Source organism: Triticum aestivum, chromosome 3A (genome assembly GCF_018294505.1).
Source record: "Triticum aestivum cultivar Chinese Spring chromosome 3A, IWGSC CS RefSeq v2.1, whole genome shotgun sequence".
In the NCBI taxonomy this organism is placed as follows: Eukaryota; Viridiplantae; Streptophyta; class Magnoliopsida; order Poales; family Poaceae; genus Triticum; species Triticum aestivum.
Genome location: NC_057800.1, coordinates 741191693 through 741211910, shown reverse-complemented (window position 1 = coordinate 741211910; position 20218 = coordinate 741191693). Strand labels below are relative to the sequence as shown.

Genomic DNA, 20218 nt, shown 5'->3' with positions numbered 1-20218 from the left:
GGGAACATCTTTCATATTCTCTCTATCTTCTGCAGTGGTCGGGCATTGAGTCTTACTCAACTTCACACCTTGCAACACAGGCAAGAACCCTTTCTTTGCTTGATCCATTTTGAACTTCTTCAAAATTTTGTCAAGGTATGTGGTTTGTGAAAGTCCAATTAAGCGTTTTGATCTATCTCTATAGATCTTAATGCCTAATATGTAAGCAGCTTCACCGAGGTCTTTCATTGAAAAACTCTTATTCAAGTATCCCTTTATGCTATCCAAAAATTCTACATCATTTCCAATTAGTAATATGTCATCCACATATAATATCAGAAATGCTACAGAGCTCCCACTCACTTTCTTGTAAATACAGGCTTCTCCAAAAGTCTGTATAAAACCAAATGCTTTGATCACACTATCAAAACGTTTATTCCAACTCCGAGAGGCTTGCACCAGTCCATAAATGGATCGCTGGAGCTTGCACACTTTGTTAGCTCCCTTTGGATCGACAAAACCTTCTGGTTGCATCATATACAACTCTTCTTCCAGAAATCCATTCAGGAATGCAGTTTTGACATCCATCTGCCAAATTTCATAATCATAGAATGCGGCAATTGCTAACATGATTCGGACAGACTTAAGCATCGCTACGGGTGAGAAGGTCTCATCGTAGTCAATCCCTTGAACTTGCCGAAAACCTTTTGCGACAAGTCGAGCTTTGTAGACAGTAATATTACCGTCAGCGTCAGTCTTCTTCTTGAAGATCCATTTATTCTCAATTGCTTGCCGATCATCGGGCAAGTCAACCAAAGTCCATACTTTGTTCTCATACATGGATCCCATCTCAGATTTCATGGCTTCAAGCCACTTTGCGGAATCTGGGCTCACCATCGCTTCTTCATAGTTCGTAGGTTCATCATGAACTAGTAGCATGACTTCCAGAACGGGATTACCGTACCACTCTGGCGCGGATCTTATTCTGGTCGATCTACGAGGTTCGGTAGTATCTTGTTCTGAAGTTTCATGATCATCATCATTAGCTTCCTCACTAACTGGTGTAGGTGTCACAGAAACAGTTTTCTGTGATGTACTACTTTCCAATAAGGGAGCAGGTACAGTTACCCCGTCAAGTTCTACTTTCCTCCCACTCACTTCTTTCGAGAGAAACTCCTTCTCCAAAAAGTTTCCGAATTTAGCAACAAAAGTCTTGCCTTCGGATCTGTGATAGAAGGTGTATCCAATAGTCTCCTTTGGATATCCTATGAAGACACATTTCTCCGATTTGGGTTCGAGCTTATCAGGTCGAAGCTTTTTCACATAAGCATCGCAGCCCCAAACTTTCAGAAATGACAACTTTGGTTTCTTGCCAAACCATAGTTCATAAGGCGTCGTCTCAACGATTTTGATGGTGCCCTATTTAACGTGAATGCGGCCGTCTCTAAAGCGTATCCCCAAAACGATAGTGGTAAATCAGTAAGAGACATCATAGATCGCACCATATCTAGTAAAGTACGATTACGACGTTCGGACACACCATTACGCTGTGGTGTTCCGGGTGGCGTTAGTTGCGAAACTATTCCACAATTTTTCAAATGTACACCAAACTCGTAACTCAAATATTCTCCTCCACGATTAGATCGTAGAAACTTTATTTTCTTGTTACGATGATTTTCAACTTCACTCTGAAATTCTTTAAACTTTTCAAAAGTTTCAGACTTATGTTTCATTAAGTAGATATACCCATATCTGCTTAAATCATCTGTGAAGGTGAGAAAATGTCGAGACCGGGTCTGGGATCCCGCCAAAGGCAATAACCTCCTCTCGAGAATGAGGAGGCCGCGGGCTCCCAATGCCCTCGGACAAGTGCCCGGCGGGTAGGACAAGAGACGGGACAACTGGGGCCACCTGCCCACTCCCTCCTCCTGCCCCGCCCACCGGCTCAGAGCGAAGCGTCGAAGTCGCCGACGGTGCGGTCCTCCTGACCGCAGATGAGGAAGGGATGTCTAGGGCCAGTGCAGGGGAAACTGTCGTTGTCGAAGGAGAAGCAGTCCGCCTGACTGCCGGAGAGGAGGGGAGAGCCACGGCCACCTGCCCCAGCTCTCCCCCCAGCGCAGTCGCCGGCGCGAGGGCCACCGCCCCAACCGGAGAAGCAGGAGCCGAGGCCTCCTGCCTCGGGCTCGCTACCCCGGCACTGGCCAAGCCGACCGGTACCGGCGTCGCAATGGGAGAGGAGGCTAGGCTACCTCTCCCACTGCCGACCAACACCGGCCTCACCGGTGTGACCTGCGCCAGACCACGAGAGGGAGAGGCCGGGGCCACCTGCCCTAGACTCCCCTCCCCAAAGAGCACCTCCGAACCTATCGTTATATCCCTATTCGAAGCCACGGTAGGAGGAAGCGAACCCACCTGAGGCTCCAGCTCCGTAACCATCACAGGACTAGCCACAACATCAAGCTCCAAAGGAGGGAGCATATACTCAATGCAATCATCAGACTCAACCCTGTCACTCCAAAGCCGAGGAGGAGCCGAAGCACACGTGTTGTACGGATGGTGTCGCGGCCGGCCCGTGTTGTACGTCGCCTCGCCTATTTTGCGAGGAAGATCGATGTGGACCAAAAGGCACAAACCACACCGGCAGTTGGTATGAATTTGAATGCGAAAACAGAGAATTTGGTCTCAATTTGAACATTATATCCTACCCACAAGGTTAGCCCTTAATTGTTCTTTTGTGTTGATTTCATTAGTTTTTTTTTTCAAAATTGGAAGTGCTAGACATTTGGGACAACATGTACAAACTCAAAATGATAATACTCTGGAATCAAAATCTATCATCCTATTGGTTTGATTTGAAGGAGGAACAACCATTCGTGATCCACCTTTGCGTAGTATTGGCACAAGAATTTCTCATATATATTTCTTTGCTAAGTTTACAATGGGAATAAAACAAAACTCATCATTATTGTAAACTCTTCCTTCACTATTAGCGATCGCCAAGTCGATGAATGAAGATTGATGGCCAATCCATCTCAAAAGGCACGATCTTCCTCCAGTATCGAGGCCAGCCCCTGATCTCCTCCACTGTCCCGGTTTTGAGGTCAGCAACGTAAAAACTTCGATTACCTTCGTTTACGAGCAACGTGCCACATTTCTCTGCTAGCACGTGTAGCGTCATTACTTGAGCCTCCGTCATATCTTTCGGTTGCTTTATCTCGACCACCCGAGCACATTGCCATGCTAAAGTATCATCATCGACGCCGCCTTCCTCGCCGTGTTGTTCCCAGATCTCTACCTCGAGGCTTCCTTGCCGCATCCAGAGCAAAGATGGTGCTTCGTCGTCGTCGTCAATGATAGCGGTGCTAAGGCATAGCTTAGCATAAGATCGTCTGGTTGTGTTCTGCCCTGGGATTGGGAGCTCCGTCCGGGAGAGGTGGCCGGTCTCGACGTTCATGTCGATTGTGGACAATGTCTCGGTGCTGAAGTCCATTATTCTGGACAATCCTCTGCGCCAGTGCGCCGCTCCGTGGTACACGACGGCTTCGTTACGAGGAAACACCGTGTGTGCCCTGGCGCAGGCATCACCGAGGCACAGGTGAGGCACACGGGTCCAGCTCGCTTCTTCCGACGAGAAGGTGTAACGATTGTAGTTAAAGTCAACCATTAGCACCTTGAAGCCCGACATCGGTGGCCGTCGGGGGCGGCAGTCTGCACCGGTTAGGATGGCGTATCCGTTGTAGCCGGCGGAGGCCGAGCACCACTCCACGGGCGGAAGCAGATGGTACGCGCCGGAGAGCGGATCGCACACCGCGAGGTGGACGACGGCCCGGTTCGGGTCCTCGGGGCGGGTGAGGCGCATGAGGAGGAGGCCGTGGCGTGCGGCGACCGGCACCGCGCGGTCGAAGAGGCCGGCGGGGGCGGATGGGACCAAGGAGCTGAGGGCGCGGCGACCGAGGCTAGCCATGGCGGACCGTGGCGCCGGGACGAAGCATGGCGTCTTGAAGGTAGCTACTCCATTGGGGGCAAGACGCTCCTCCTGGGTGAAGAAGCCGACCAAGGCGCAGCAGGGCGCGTTCTCCGGCGGCCAGCAGCGGCGGAGGAAGGAGGGGTCGACGATGAGGCGGAGCCACTGCCTGCACGTCGTGGCGGAGCGGAAGAGGGCGGCCGGCCGGGTCGTCCTTGACGTGGAAGAAGATCTCGAGCAGCACGTCCGCCGGGAGCAAGGCCACCGTCGTCTCTTCCATCGAGATCTGCCGTCGCTAGCTAGGGTCTTCAATCCAATTACTAGTAACCTGGCAAGTTTTCCGGAACATGATCGTATGCTACCAGGACACGGCGACGGCGACGGGAACTAATCAAACACTAATAATTTTTATTTACTTGTGCATTCAGGCACGCCCAGCACTTACACTTGAATAAAAGTATGCCGACTCAAGCAAATCAACCCCAAGTTTTTGCAAAAGCACACATTCTCCCTCTGTAAAAAAAAGGCACACGTTCACACAAAGCAATATAATTGAACAGGGACACCTAAATATTTTTAGGTACCTCGCAAAAAAAAAATATTTTTAGGTAAAACACAAAAAACAGCAGGAACTTAAAAAACAATCCCATGACAACAACGTGCCAAGGGGCACGTTTGGAATCAGACATAGTAGTTTCCACTCTATTATGCTATTCTCTTCATCCAAATATATAGGGTCCTGTAGAACAGATTTAATTAACATTTCTTTCGCCCCACAAGAAGCATATTTCTCTATCCAGTCTGACAGAATTTTAAGGGCTTTATCCTTAGTGGATTGAAATTTGCCCGCCTTCATTCGACCCTGAGGCACCGGTAAACCAAAATATTTGTCCTCAAATCCTTCCGTGGTAATGCACAAAATTACCATAACAGCCACTTGAGCTTCCATACTACATTTCTTACCAAACATGATAGAGCATTTATCTGGGCTCAACAATTGAGCCAGTCCCTTTCTACAAGCTCTTCCGGTGTATGCTATGGGTATTTTAAAATTCCTGTCATCTCTGTGCGAGGAATTATCTCAAATTATAAGGAATTTCTGGTGAAGGGATGAGGAAACAGAAGGAAGACTCACTGGTTGGCTTGGGATAAGATGACAAAGCCTAAAGCGGAGGGTGGTATGGGTTTCCAGGATCTTAGATTATTTTACCAGGCTCTTTTAGTAAAGCAGGCATGGAGGTTGGTGATGAATCCGGAAACTCTGTGTGCCAGAGTGATCAAGGCAGAATATTTTCCACAGGGGCATATTTTAGACACAGCTTTCCCGCAGTCGGCTTCTCTCACATGGCAAGGTATTCTGCATGGGTTGGAGCTGCTTAAATCCGGAGTTATTTGGAGAGTGTGTGATGGGACTAACATACATATTTGGAGAGATAATTGGCTTCCTAGAGCTTCTGGTCTTAAAATCTCTGCAAGAAAGGATAGAACTAGAGTCAAATGGGTTGAGGAATTGTTCATGAGTGGAGAAAGGAGATGGGATGAGGAGCTGGTTAGGCATATATTTTACTCTTATGATGCGGAGGAGATTCTGATGTTGTGGATCCAATTGAATGGGGAGGCGGATTTTGTTGCTTAGCATTATGAAAAGTTAGAGATGTTCTCAGTTAAGAGTGCGTACAAGTTAACGCTCACCCTTAAGGATAAAAAAGAGGATGAGGGGCAATCCAGTGAGGCGGTGGGGACGGAGAGGAAAATTTGGGATATTATTTGGAAGGCCAACATTTCTCAGAAGATTTGTATTTTTGCATGGAGAGTTGCTTCCAATAGCTTGGCCGTACAGGTTAATAGAGTGGCGCATCATCAAGCCTTTGTTAGTACGTGTTCTATTTATGGCATGGGGATGAAAATACCTTTCATGCGCTTGTCTTCTGCCTGAAGGCGCGTGTGCTTCGCATGGCCATGAGAAACATTTGGGCTCTACCTGCTGAGGAGGTTTTCAGATATATGGGGTATGATTGGTTTATTGTTCTCCCGAGTCAATTAAACCCCGTAATGCGAGACCAAATTATTTACTTATTCTGGAGGGCCTGGCACTTGAGAAATGATTTGATTTTTGGTAAAGAAAAGGAATCAGTTTCAACTTCTGCTTGCTTTGTGGAGAATTATTGGGCGTCCTTTGTTGCATATCATTCTCCGATGCCGGTGGATTTTAAAAATAAAGGAAAAGGTTCGTTGGTTCGGATTAGCAGACTTCCTAATTCTCTGGAGGTGAGTAGGGGCTGGTCTCCACCTCCTGCAGGTTGGTTCAAGATTAATGTCGATGCTAGCTTCATGGAGAGCATTAGAGAAGCCAGTATGGGGGTGGTGGTCAGGGACGAGGAGGGGGAAGTTATTGTCTCATCGTGGGATTTCATTGATGTCTGTCAAAGCGTGGATGAAGCGGAGCTTAGGGCTTACATTGCCGGTCTCTACATAGGTATTTATCTTCATAATCCTATAATTTTAGAGACTGGTTGCGCTTTTGTGGTTGCGTCTGTTGCATCAGGGGTCTATGACAGGTCTGCTATGCGTGACCTAAAGATGAAAGCGTTGAGCATCTCGAAGTTGATCAGCAATTTTCAACTGTCAAAGATTAGTCGTTCGGCCGATATGGTGGCACATTTAATCGCTATGTATAGCTTTGACAATAGATTAGATAGTATTTTTATAAATGATGTACCACCCTGTGTGGTGAATATTGTATCGAATGAGTGTACTGGTGTGATTGGTTAATTAATATAAGGTGGTATTCATCATCCAGGGTGCAAAATAAGTTATTCTTCACTCGAATTAATTTTATGATCGTTTCATAAATAAATTATGTTTGAAATAAAAATGCTTACATTCATCTTGATTCACTACGTAAATTTTGGCATAAGAAAACAAAAATATAGGTCAGAAGATAAAAAAATACATTTTATGTATATTTTACACTATATTTTTACGTTTATAATTTTACATAACATATTTTTTACGGCGGCTATATATTTTCTTACAATTTATTTTTACGTATGAAGTAAGACAAAATTTACGGTAGAATAGAGGGGGGTGAAGAATAACTATTCCTCTTTCTGTACTCCTGGGAGTATGTACTACCATCCTCAATATACCTCATATACGCATTAATTATACCTCTTTATTATTCTCAATATACTTCATTAAATATTCTAAGATACCCCAATACGAGTTTTGTTGAAAAAATATCATCCGCGGCGTACTTTTTATAATATACCTTTTTCACGTACAAACACATCAGTATATATGTAAACATTTAAAAATATATGGACTCACATGAATTTTTTCATGAAACTCATTTTGGGGTATCTAATAATTACTAATAAAGTATATTAAAAATAATAAAGAGGTATAAAAGATCGAAAATGCATAGGAGCTCTCGGGTGCTACGCCCCCTATATTCAAAAATAATTTAATAATTCAAAAAAAGTCAAAAAATCCCGGAACTTTTTATGAAATCAAACATGACCAGGTATTGCACTCGTATAAAAGATTTAAATAGGAAATGACTTTTATTGTATCGGGGGTCAAAGATTTCCCCCAAAATGCTAGATACAATTATTATTCATGCTATATTGTCGTCATAAATTTGTTTTTTCGCCCTGAAGTCAACGAGAATTATTCCTTGGCCAAACATTTTATATGAGTACAATACCTAGTCATATTTGGTTCAAAAATATATCCAAGATTTTTTTGGCTTTTTTGAATTATTAAATTATTTTTGAATATAGGGGGGTGGAGCACCCGAGTGCTCCTAATCCGCTTCCTATAAAAGATTCATCTATGTGGTATATGAGGAGCGGGAGTACGTACTCCCAGGAGTACACAACCATTTTCCTATATATATGGTCGCGCTATTCGTCACCCTGGGTGAGGAATAGTTATTCTTCACCCCCTCTCTATTTTGACATCAATGCACCATATTTTTAGGTTTCGTAAATTTTGTCCTATTTCATACATAAAAATAGAACGTAAGAAAATATATACTCGTTGTAAAAAATATTTTATATTATGTAAAGTTACGAACGTAAAAACATACATAAAAATGCAATATTTTTGGTTTTATAACCTATTTTTTTGTTTTCTTATATCAAATTTTATGTAGTGAATCAATGTGAATGTAACTATTTGTATTCGAAACGTAATTTGTTTATATAGTGTTACTATTCATCATCCAGGGTGCAAAATAAGTTATTCTTCACCCGAGGTAATCTTACGATCGCTTCATAAATAAATTACGTTTAGAATTCAAATAGTTACATTTCTATTGATTCACTATGTAAAATTTGACATAAGAAAATAAAAATATAGGTCATAAGACAAGAAAATTTGTAGTTTATGTGTATTTTAGACTATGTTTTTACGTTTGTAATTTTACATAACATAAAATATTTTTTACGGCGATTATATATTTTCTTACGGTCTCTTTTTACGTCGAAAATAAGACAAAACTTACGGAATGTAAAATTACGGTGCATTGATGGTAAAATAGAGGGGGGGGGGTCAAGAATAACTATTCCTCAACCAGGGTGACGAATAGCGTTCGTTCGTGTGGGGATCTGTTCCCTCCTCTTACCTCTTTTGCATTTTCATGTTATATGTCATTTGATGCTTATTTCCTTTTATAGCTAGGGAAGGATGGACCACACTGCGTGCAAGACTGCAGCACCGCGCAGGCACTAGGCTGCCGCAGTCCAGCAGGGACCACCCGCCTTCCTCCCGAACGGTTCCAGGATGGACATCGGTACCAGCCCTGCGCCGGCCAGTCGTGCCCAGGCAAGCGTTTTTCATCGTCATGGAGTACATGGGAGCAGGGACGTACCCGTGACCAGGCACCAGCACTGCGCCAGCCAATATGTGGGAAAGCAGACTCGTGACCAACATCGTGGAAAAACGAGCGGGGATGTTGCCTCTGGTAAAACTCGTCCGCACATAGGAGAGAGACCGGGAGACACTGAGAGAGGAACAGATACATCCTGGTGGCAGCAAGATCACACGGCGGCAGCTTCCCTCTCCCTGTAATCCTTAGCCCCCTGTCATCTGGGTGCGCCGTCCCCTTCAAGGCACAGCCGCCGGCGACCTCTCCTTCACCATCACCGTGTCCCCACCCTGAGCTCGACCTACCCACCATCTCAAGCAGGTCCAGATCCGCCACGGCTCCCGCAGCCACGCGCCAGCAGACCAAGCAGGTGCACAACGTGGTCTCTTCCCCCTCTACGCCTCTGTTCGTTCGGTTTGATTTGATTTGTAAGGCTGATGTTGTTCGTTCTTTTTGATTCGATTTGGCAGGCGTGCAGGTGCACGACGTGTGGTTACTCTTCCACTCTCGTGGCCACCATTCTGCTTCCTCCCCTCCCATGGTTCAGCAGCAGCAGCAGGTAGCACCTCATCCCCATCTCACTTCTTCTAATCTACAGACCGTGTCTTGTTCTTGTTCACTGTCTTGCTTCTTATAAATGTATTTTTCTCTCAAAAACTTTACACTGTCTTGTTCTTGTACTGATTAAGGAGGGAGTAATTTTGCCCTAGCGTTTACACTCATTGGATTTGAGTAGAGTATATAGACTGTTTCTCACTCAAGTAGAGCCGTGTGGAGATAAACAATGATCTAAAACGTGTGTTAGACTATGTATAGCTTCTGTACTTATGTACGTATTGTAACACATCCATTATATATAATGAGATAAGCCACCCCTAGAGGGTTGTGCTGGTTCCCCCAAAACTTATTGCCTTACATGGTATCACGCTAGGTTACGATCGCTTCCGCTTCCAAACCCTAATACCCGCACCGCCGCCGCAGCCGCCGCTGCCTTCACCGCCGCCATGTCGAGCGCCGCCGCCACCGGTTCCACTGCTGTGGGGTTCCTCCCGGCCTCTCTTGCGGCTCTGCTCAACCTCCCGCTCGATGCCGTCGCCGTTCCGGCTCCGATCGGGACCAGGAGCATCGGCTCCGTCTACTCCACGCCGCCGGCGCCCTCGCTTGGGCGCGACCTCGTGGTCCACACCGCGGCGCCGCCGTCCGCTGCGGACTCCGCGGGTGTCGTCCCGCCGCTCCTGCCGCAAGCGGATCACACCGCCCCGCTGGCGGGGTTGGCGGCGTCCGCCCCGGCCGCGAGCTTTGCGGCGTCCGCCCTGGCTGCGGTCCCGCCTCCTCCCGCATCGGCTTCGGTGCCTCCGGCTGCCTCCATGGTGTTTGCACCCCAGGCAGCCCCCTCGATGGGATCGTCTTCGCCGCCGCCGTTTCACTTCGGTCATCTCATCACCATCAAGCTCTCCGCCGACAACTACATCTTCTGGCGTGCGCAGGTTCTCCCGCTCTTGGGGAGTCACTACCTGCTAGGCTACGTCGACGGATCGCTTCCCTGCCCACCCGCACTGGTAGACAGCGTGCACGGTCCGGTCTACAATCCGGCCCATCGCGTCTGGACGGGGCAGGACCAGGCGAACCTCTCCTCCATCCAGGGGTCGCTCTCGCCGGCAGTTGCCGGACTTGTTGTCTTCACGAAGACATCTCATGAGGCCTGGACCATCCTTGAGCGAACCTTTGCAGCGCAGTCCCAGGCTCGTGTCTCTGCACTCCGTCGTCAGCTTGGAGAGTGTCAGAAGCTTGACTCCACTGCCACTGAGTTCTACAACAAGGTCAAGGGCCTCGCCGACACATTGGCCTCCATTGGACAGCCCCTCACCGACTCCGAGTTCAACTCGTTTATTGTCAATGGTCTTGATGAGGAGTATGATGCCTTAGTCGAGATCATCAACGAGCGGGGCAACTCGACACCCATGCTGGCACATGAGGTTTTCTCTCGGCTCCTTCTCACTGAGCAACGGGTCGAGACACGCCGCTCCAGGGGCACTGGATCCCTCTCGGCCAACGCCGCCACCAAGGGTGGCCGCTCTTCTTCATCACCCCGGTCTCCCTTGGGGCTGCCACCGTCGCCCGCCTCGGCCCCCCCACCTACTGCGACCTTACCGGGGGCTGGCGGTCCACGTGTGTGCCAGCTTTGTGGCCGCGATGGGCACTAGGCCTCCAAGTGTCATAAGCGCTTCCAGCGAAGCTTCCTTGGTCTTGGCAATGACGGCAAAGATACACGCAACAATGCCCGTCAGGTCGCCATGGCTGATCGTCCCGCGCCGCAGAAGCAACAGGGACACACTCAGTCCTACTCCATCGATCCACACTGGTACATGGACTCTGGGGCGACAGAGCATCTGACCAGCGAGATGGGGAAGCTTCACACTCGTGAACCCTATCATGGCTCCGACAAGATCCACACCGCCAATGGAGCAGGTATGCACATCTCTCATATTGGTCAAGCATCTCTTCTCACTAGACATGCCAATAGGAGTCTTCAGCTTCGCAATGTTCTTCGAGTTCCATCTGTGACCCGTAATCTTCTTTCAGTTCCTAAACTCACACGTGATAATAATGTGCTTTGTGAATTTCACCCTTTTGATCTTTTTATTAAGGATCGGGGCACGAGGGACATTCTTCTTAGTGGGCGGTTGTGCCAGGGCCTCTACCGTCTGGAGCATCCTGGCGTCGCCCGTGTTTTCAGTGGAGTTCGGGTCTCTCCATCACAGTGGCATGCTCGTCTTGGTCACCCGGCCACAACTATTGTCCGTCATATTTTGCGTCGTCATGAGCTTCCTAGTTTGTCTAGTAATAAAGATGTAGCAGTGTGTGATGCTTGTCAGCAGGGGAAGAGTCATCAACTTCCTTTTTCGGAGTCCAGTCGTGAGGTGAAACATCCTTTAGAACTTGTGTTTTCAGATGTATGGGGTCCTGCTCAGACTTCTGTCAGTGGTCATAATTACTATATCAGTTTCGTTGATGCTTATAGTCGCTTTACTTGGCTTTACCTTATTAAACGCAAATCTGATGTGTTTGATATTTTTGTTCAGTTTCAAAAACATGTTGAGCGTCTTCTCAAGCACAAAATTGTTCATGTCCAGTCGGACTGGGGGGGGCGAGTATCGCAACCTCAACTCCTTCTTTCAGTCGCTTGGGATAGCTCATCGTTTAGCATGTCCACATACACATCAGCAGAATGGTTCAGTCGAACGTAACCATCGTCATATTGTTGAAGCTGGTCTTACTCTTTTGGCCCATGCATCTGTTCCGTTTCGGTTTTGGAGTGATGCTTTCACCACTGCATGCTTTCTCATCAACCGTACTCCCACTCGTGTTTTAAACATGAAGACTCCCATTGAGGTTCTCCTTAATGAACAACCTAATTATACCTTTTTCAAGGTATTTGGGTGTGCTTGCTGGCCGCATCTTCGTCCATATAATAAGCGCAAGCTTGAGTTTCGTTCTAAGAAGTGTGTTTTTCTTGGCTATAGCTCTCTTCATAAAGGTTACAAATGTCTTCATGTTCCCACTAATCGTGTCTATATATCTCGGGACGTCGTGTTTGATGAGCATGTTTTTCCCTTTGCCAAACTTCCTGTGTCCACTGTCGAACCACCATCTCTGCATTCATCCTCTGTTGCTTCTGACCAATTTGATGATGTTGCATACTCTCCTTTGCTGTTACCTAACCATGGTGCAGGAACCGGACGTGGGGCTCGTTTGGAGCTGTTGGAGGATTCACCACCATCATCGCCGCCTTCTGATGGGCACGTTGATCGCCCTATGTTGCATGCCATCGATTCGCGTGCCCATGCATGGTCACCCGAAGAGCCCGTCGCGCCGAGCATCTCCACTGCTCGGTCCGCTACGCCAGCGAACCCCGAGTCTCCAGCGGCTCGGCCCTCTTCGCCAGCGGCCGCCGAGTCTTCAGCGGCTCGGCCTGTCACGCCATCTTCGCCCGCGGCTCGGCCCGTCACGCCGTCTTCGCCTGCAGCTCGGGTCCGCGACGCCGTCCTCACGTCGCCTTCATCCGCGGATCGGCCCGCGACACCGGCCGCGCCACGGCCCACTATGCCGGGCTCGCCATCGGCCCGGTCTGTGACGCCGGCGTCGCCAGCTGCTTCGTCTGCTCTGCCGGTTTCGCCGGTGGGCCGACCTTCTTCGCCGACCGAGCCCGAGGCTATTGTGTCTGGCTCCTCGTCACCGGCTGACTCGTCAACGTCGCCGTCCTCCAGCCCGTTGCAGGCTGCTCCGTCGACCTCGGTGGTTCCTGTGTCCCGACCACATACACGCAGTCGCAGTGGCATTTTCAAACCTAAGGAACGTAAGGATGGTACGGTTGCTTGGTTGGCTGCTTGTTTGGCTGCTGTTGTTGCGGATCCATCTTCTGAGCCTCGCTCATATCAGGCTGCCCTGCGCATTCCACATTGGCGAGAGGCTATGGAGCAGGAGTTTCATGCTCTCCTTCGTAACAAGACATGGACTCTCGTTCCTCCACCACCACGGGTAAATGTTATTGACTCAAAATGGGTATTCAAAGTGAAGAAGCATTCGGATGGATCTATTGAGCGTTACAAAGCGCGACTTGTTGCTCGCGGTTTTCGGCAGCGCCATGGTCTTGACTATGAGGACACCTTCAGTCCTGTCGTCAAGCCTACCACTATTCGGCTTCTTCTCTCCATTGCTGTTTCTCGTGGTTGGTCACTTCGTCAACTTGATGTGCAGAATGCTTTTCTACATGGATTTTTGGAGGAAGAGGTTTATATGAAACAGCCGCCTGGTTTCTCTGATCCTGATCGTCCTGACTATATCTGTCGTCTCTCCAAAGCACTATATGGTTTGAAGCAAGCTCCTCGTGCCTGGCATGCCCGCCTTGCCTCTGCCCTTCGTGCTCATGGGTTTGTGCCGTCCACTGCTGACACTTCATTATTTCTTCTACAGAAGCCAGAAGTCACTATGTATCTTTTGGTATATGTCGATGATATTATCCTTGTCAGCTCTTCTCAGTATGCTGCTGATGCTCTTGTCTGCTCTCTTGGTGCTGATTTTGCGGTCAAAGATCTTGGGAAGCTTCACTACTTTCTTGGAGTTGAGGTCACTTCTCGTGCTACTGGTCTTGTCCTTTCGCAGAAGAAGTACTCCTTGGAGTTGTTACAAAGAGCGGGCATGCTGAAGTGCAAACCGACCACCACACCCATGTCGTCTACCGACAAGATAACAGCTGTTGATGGTGAGCTTTTGTTTTCTGCGGATGCCACAGAGTACAGGAGCATTGTTGGTGGACTTCAGTACTTAACGATCACGAGACCAGATATCTCTTATGCTGTTAACAGGGTTTGTCAGTATCTTCAGACTCCTAGAGATACTCATTGGGCTGCTGTTAAACGCATTCTTCGTTATGTTCAGTTCACCCTGACATTTGGTATGCATATTCGGCCGACTTCCTCTCGGGTCCTTTCGGCCTTCTCTGATGCAGATTGGGCTGGTAGCCCAGATGACAGGCGATCCACGGGGGGTTATGCAGTATTCTTTGGCCCTAATTTGATCGCCTGGAGTGCTCGGAAACAGGCTACTGTGTCACGTAGCAGTACTGAAGCTGAGTACAAGGCTGTGGCTAATGCTACTGCAGAGATTATTTGGGTGCAGTCTTTGCTTCAGGAGTTGGGTTTGTCTCAACCACAGCCTCCTATTCTTTGGTGTGATAACATCGGTGCTACATACCTTTCTGCAAATCCAGTATTTCATGCCCGAACGAAACACATTGAAGTTGACTATCACTTTGTACGGGAACGTGTATCACAGAAGCAACTCCAGATCAAGTTTATCTCATCTAAGGATCAACTTGCAGACATCTTCACTAAGCCTTTACCTCTACCACAGTTTGAGGCTTGTAGGCGCAATCTTACCCTTCTCAGTTCTTTAGAAAGTGGCTAAGATTGAGGGAGGGTGTTAGACTATGTATAGCTTCTGTACTTATGTACGTATTGTAACACATCCATTATATATAATGAGATAAGCCACCCCTAGAGGGTTGTGCTGGTTCCCCCAAAACTTATTGCCTTACAACGTGTATGTGTATCCTTCCTGTCTAGCAGTGACAAGCGATTTGGAGGGAACAAGCTGAGCAATTGCAGCCATCGTCCTCGCCTAGGAGGAGGAGGAGGAGCTTCATCACATGAGCAGCAGCTTAGGTCCATCCTCTCCCTCTGCTCATCTTGTGTTGTCGTACAAAATTAGAAATTAATACTAGCTTGTAGCAGTAGGCCTCAAAGTGCAGCAGCTCATGTTTTTACTCAATTTTTTGTCAAGTGTGCCATATGTGAAATTAGTAGAGAGCATCTGCAGTTTCAGATTGAACAGAAAGCATGTTTCAGTTTCAGATTCAGTAATAGTCATATGTACAGACATTCGGGCACTGTCTAGTTAATTAGTACATACCTACTGTTTGATCATGTATCAGATTCAGTCATAGTCATATGTACAGACATTCCAATTCAGTCTAGTTGATTACTAGTACATACCTACTGTTTGCCTTTTATTCCTTCACCAGATACTATATTGATTCTCTAGGATTTTTTAACAGAATCGTGTTGTGATCTAGAGGGGATTATAAATACCAACAGTGGCAACACTACTGTGTACTAATATGTCTGCACATTTTTTATATTATAGAATTAAGCCATGCACTCCCCAAAATTATAGAATGAATTGGAACATGCCAACAGTGGATATTGTAGAATTAAGCCATGCATTCAATTTCCATATGTATTTTCCATATGAATTGCAGAAACTATTCTAGCATTTTCAAACAGTAATCTTCCATATGTATTATAGAACAGATCACTGAATCTATCTGCATATTTAACAATTTCTGTATACATTGCTTTGCTCCCATGGTTTTTAGGCTTCTGAATTCCAGTTTTCAATTAGGTAGGATATGAAGCCGTGGCCCTTTAAGGTCATCCCTGGCCCCGCCGACAAGCCCAGGATCGCCGTCGACTACAAGGTGTACCCATGCAATGCTTGTTTCCTTGAATCAGAAGCTCGATGCAAGCAAATTGCAGTATTTAACTGAATGTGTTTTGATACCATTCTCCGATTTAGCTAGGGAAAACAGATTGATGTTTTTTGTGCACGCTATTTCTTCAGAACTTGTATGTCTTTGATCAAATAACTTTTATGATACGTCAAGTATAACAGGCTGTTCTGTCTCATTTGATAAAATAATCTAAACACTGATGGTTGCCTATATTTCAAGTGCACACGATCGTTAGGTTTGGGAACCATTTTATGGGTGAATGCCCCCCCCCTCCCAATCGACCGCATTGATAGGTCACGTGGAACCTCGATTTTGCATTGTGAGAACAACCCATATACGAGCGTCCTACTCATCTGTTTAGCATTATATCCGATGTTGAGGTGAAAGAGGGAGAGAGCGATTGACCAGTAGTGCACACGAACAGTCCTATGACAATGTCAGAACCTTTCATTCCCGACGAGGGGGCCCTTCTTTCTGTGCATGCGAACCCTTTCTCCACCGCATACCACTCGTCAACGTATCACCGCAACGATACATAGGAACCTCCGTTTTGCACTACAATGACCACACATACTGCTTGGAGGGCACCTTCTTTTGACTCCATACATCGCGCGCGTGCAAGATTTTTTGAACTATCTATATACGTGGGGTGGTAAAATAGACTCCATACATCACGCGCGTGCAAGATTTTTTGAAGAAGTAATTTCTTGATGCAGTGAGTTGACACCCCCCCTCCCATCTCAAAGATGGAGAACCCTCCTTTTTATTGCGTTATAACCTCACGCACACCAATTGAGGAACCCCTCTGAGACGCGTGAGGAACATTCGCGGGACAACGATACCAGAAATAGATGTTGGTTTCATAGACATTTCATACCGTAGCACTGAATCGACCCCATTGTCATGTCATTTGTTTGTCATGGACGAGACGTGTCAAAACCATATGCATATGGATAAGCGAGTCTTCTTCTCCGCACGGTCAAAACCATACGCATATGACGCCAGACCTCCTATATGCATTCCAATACCCCCCCCCCGGGAGCACCCGCCATCTTGAGAGAGAGAACCCTCCTTTTTGTTGTCGGAACCTCGCTCGCGCCAATGGGGGGGAACCCTCTTTTTGTGCGCAAGGAACCATGTAGCCCCCACGCGCTTATATGCATTCCCACCCCCCTAGTCCCCCGCCATCTCGAGAGCAAGAACCGTCCTTCTTCATTATCGGAACCCCCACCCACTCCGATGGGGGGAACCCTCTGTTGTGCGTAAGGAACCTTGCAGTAGGGGTGTAAACTCATCGCGTCACACCCACAGGATAGTTGCCCCTTTTTTTCATTCCCAATCAGCCTCGCGTGTGCATGATTAGGCATCTCCCGAAAGAACCAAACAAGACCCCCATCTCACCGATGGAGAACCCTCATTTATATTGTGTTATAACCTCGCGCACACCAATTGAGATACCCCTCTGAGAAGCGTGAGGAACATTCGCGGGGACAACGATACCGGAACCCCACCCATGCGCCTATATGCACTCCCCCCCCCCACCAGTCCCCGCCATCTCAAGAGCGAGAACCGTCCTTCTTTATTGTCAGAACCCCACCCACTCTAATGGGGCGAACCCTCTGTTGTTGGTAAGGAACCTTGCAGTAAGGGTGTAAACTCATCGCGTCACCCATGGGACAGTTGCCCCTTATTTTCCATTCCCGATCAGGCTCGCGTGTGCATGATTAGGCATCTCCCAAAAGAACCAAACAAACACCACCATCTCACCGAATGGAGACCCTCCTTTATATTGTGTTATAACCTTGCGCACACAAATTGAGCTACCTCTCTCAGATGTTGGTTTCATAGACATTTGATCCCGTAGCACCGAATCGCCTCCCTGTCATGTCATTTTCTTGTCATGAATGAGACGTGTCAAAACCATATGTATATGAATATGCAAGTCTTCTTCTTCGCGGCAGGGGTGTAAACTCATCTGGTCACCCACGGGACAGTTGCCCCTTTTTTCCATTCCCAATCAGCCTCGCGTGTGCGTGATTAGGCATCTCCCAAAAGAACCAAACAACACCCCCATCTCACCGATGGAGAACCCTCCTTTATATTGTGTTATACCTCGCGCACACCAATTTGAGCTACCCCTCTGAGATGTGTGACGAACATTCGCGGGGACAGCGATGCCGGAACCCCACCCATGCGCCCCCACCAGTCCCCGCCATCTCGAGAGCGAGAACCGTCCTTCTTTATTGTCGGAACCCCACCCACTCCGATGGGGGGAACCCTCTATTGCGCGTAAGAAACCTTGCAGTACGGGGTGTAAACTCATCACGTCACCCACGGGACAGTTGCTCCTTTTTTTCCATTCCCAATCAGCCTCGCGTGTGCATGATTAGGCATCTCCCGAAAGAACCAAACAGCACCACCATCTCACCGATGGAGAAACCTCCTTTATATTGTGTTATAACCTCGCGCACACCAATTGAGCTACCCATCTGAGATGCGTGAGGACAACGATGCCAGAAACATATGTTGGTGTCATAGACAACTGATACCGTAGCACCGAATCGTCCCCTTGTCATGTCATTTGCTCGCCATGAACGAGACGTGTCAATACCATATGTATATGGATAGGCGAGTATTCTTCTTCGCATGGTCAAAACCATATGCATGTGACGATTTAGTAGATAGATAGATAGATAGAGAGGATTTTTAGCAACGGGGAGAGCGGTACAAAGTATCACCACATTGTTAGATTACACACGAGCCTCCATTTTACATTGTCCGAACCATGCATACCCGCATATGGGAACCCTATTTTTTGTCTACCAGAACCTTCCTATAGACCACGATAGTATCGAGTCACTCCATATTTGATGATACACTTTGGTGTTGTTCTAACATCAGCTGTAACATGGTGATCAAAACAGGAACTTACAGGCTCATTAGAACCTTCCTATATCGTAAGATCTATTCATACCCTGCATGAGGGCATCATATTTTTTTAGTATGAGAACATTTCTATACATTGACGAGAACATTTCTATTCATACCCTGCATGATAGAGCCGACTTAGCTCACGAACTCATTGACGAGAACCTCCCAGATCCTACACCATGCACGCATTAGCCAAGCACTAATGAAATACTAGCACTTTGGGAGTGGTACCACCTCACTAGTCAAACACACAATTAGCCATCAAGTTTCCTTTTAGGGATGATTAACCACCAAACTGAAACCAAGCAAGGCAGCTGGACAGCAGTGGCATGCCCACAGTCGGCAACCAGCAAAAATGAAGAGATAGAGAGTCATGTGGGGTGCAATGACCAGCGGGACATGTTCATGAGAATGAGTGAAGGAGCCAAGCCATGCATGTGAAGGACCGTGGTCTGACCATACCCGTGACGCAAAACTGGCAAGTAGGACTATATGTCTATGCATGGTTGAAAGAAGGGGCTGCTTCTTACTCTGTCTGGCTAGTTGCCGTGTATGTGCACATAGATGAAAGTAGGGACTGCACCTTCCTTCTTTTGCATTTGTAGAATTGACTTGAAAAAATAAGTAAAATGTATTTTTGACCAACGTTCTAAGTAAAATGCATTTTTTTGTTAGTAAGTGTATACTCCAGAATAGTGATCTACAAGGCTTAATGACAATTAATTAAATAAATGTGTATTTTTTCATCCAATCTTGGGTCGCCAAAATTTCACATTTACCATATTTTGATTATTTGTTTAACAAAATGTGTTTTATAAAACGAAATAACTATACAGTTTACTAAAATCCAACTCTCACAACATATATTTTGTATTTTCATTTCTACGTCTCATTTTCTTTACATGGCTGGTCGCTCCTCCACCCAACAAACTGTAATTAGCAGAAGTTTTTTTTAACACTAATTAGCAGAAGCTTAAGAAAAATACGAAAATTAGCGTCAACCTTGATGCCCACTGGAGGAGGTGGTACTGCCATTGAGAACGGAGCCACATTGTAAAACCTCCATGTTTCTTTGTCAAGACTATGGGAGGATTAGTCAAGAATACATGCTGCAACGCATTGAAAATATTCAGCCTACAGAATTTTGTCTTGGTGTGTACTCTGTAAGCCAACGTGAATTAAAGGTACCGAACCTTTTACATTTGATGCATACAATGGACGTTCATACATGCTAAAAATAGCTTGGGATGGATAGAACCTTTCAACATTAACAAGGCAACAAAACCTAGAGCATAGGCTTACCCAAAACAGATGATGCTCGAGAACCAATGCTAGAAAGGAGCTGCGTCCATTCCCTGAGTACTCCTGCCATTGCAGGTGTAGGTTGCCATTTTGGTCC

General features: G+C 47.0%; 1 long non-coding RNA gene across 1 annotated transcript; it reads left to right on the top strand.

The window, feature by feature from the left end:
- Window positions 1–8658: 8658 nt before the first annotated feature.
- LOC123059643 (uncharacterized) lies at window positions 8659–16034 on the top strand. Its single transcript, XR_006427520.1, has 4 exons — window positions 8659–9186; window positions 9287–9375; window positions 14945–15040; window positions 15780–16034. It is a non-coding gene; the product is annotated as an uncharacterized lncRNA (long non-coding RNA).
- The last annotated feature ends 4184 nt before the right edge of the window (window positions 16035–20218 follow it).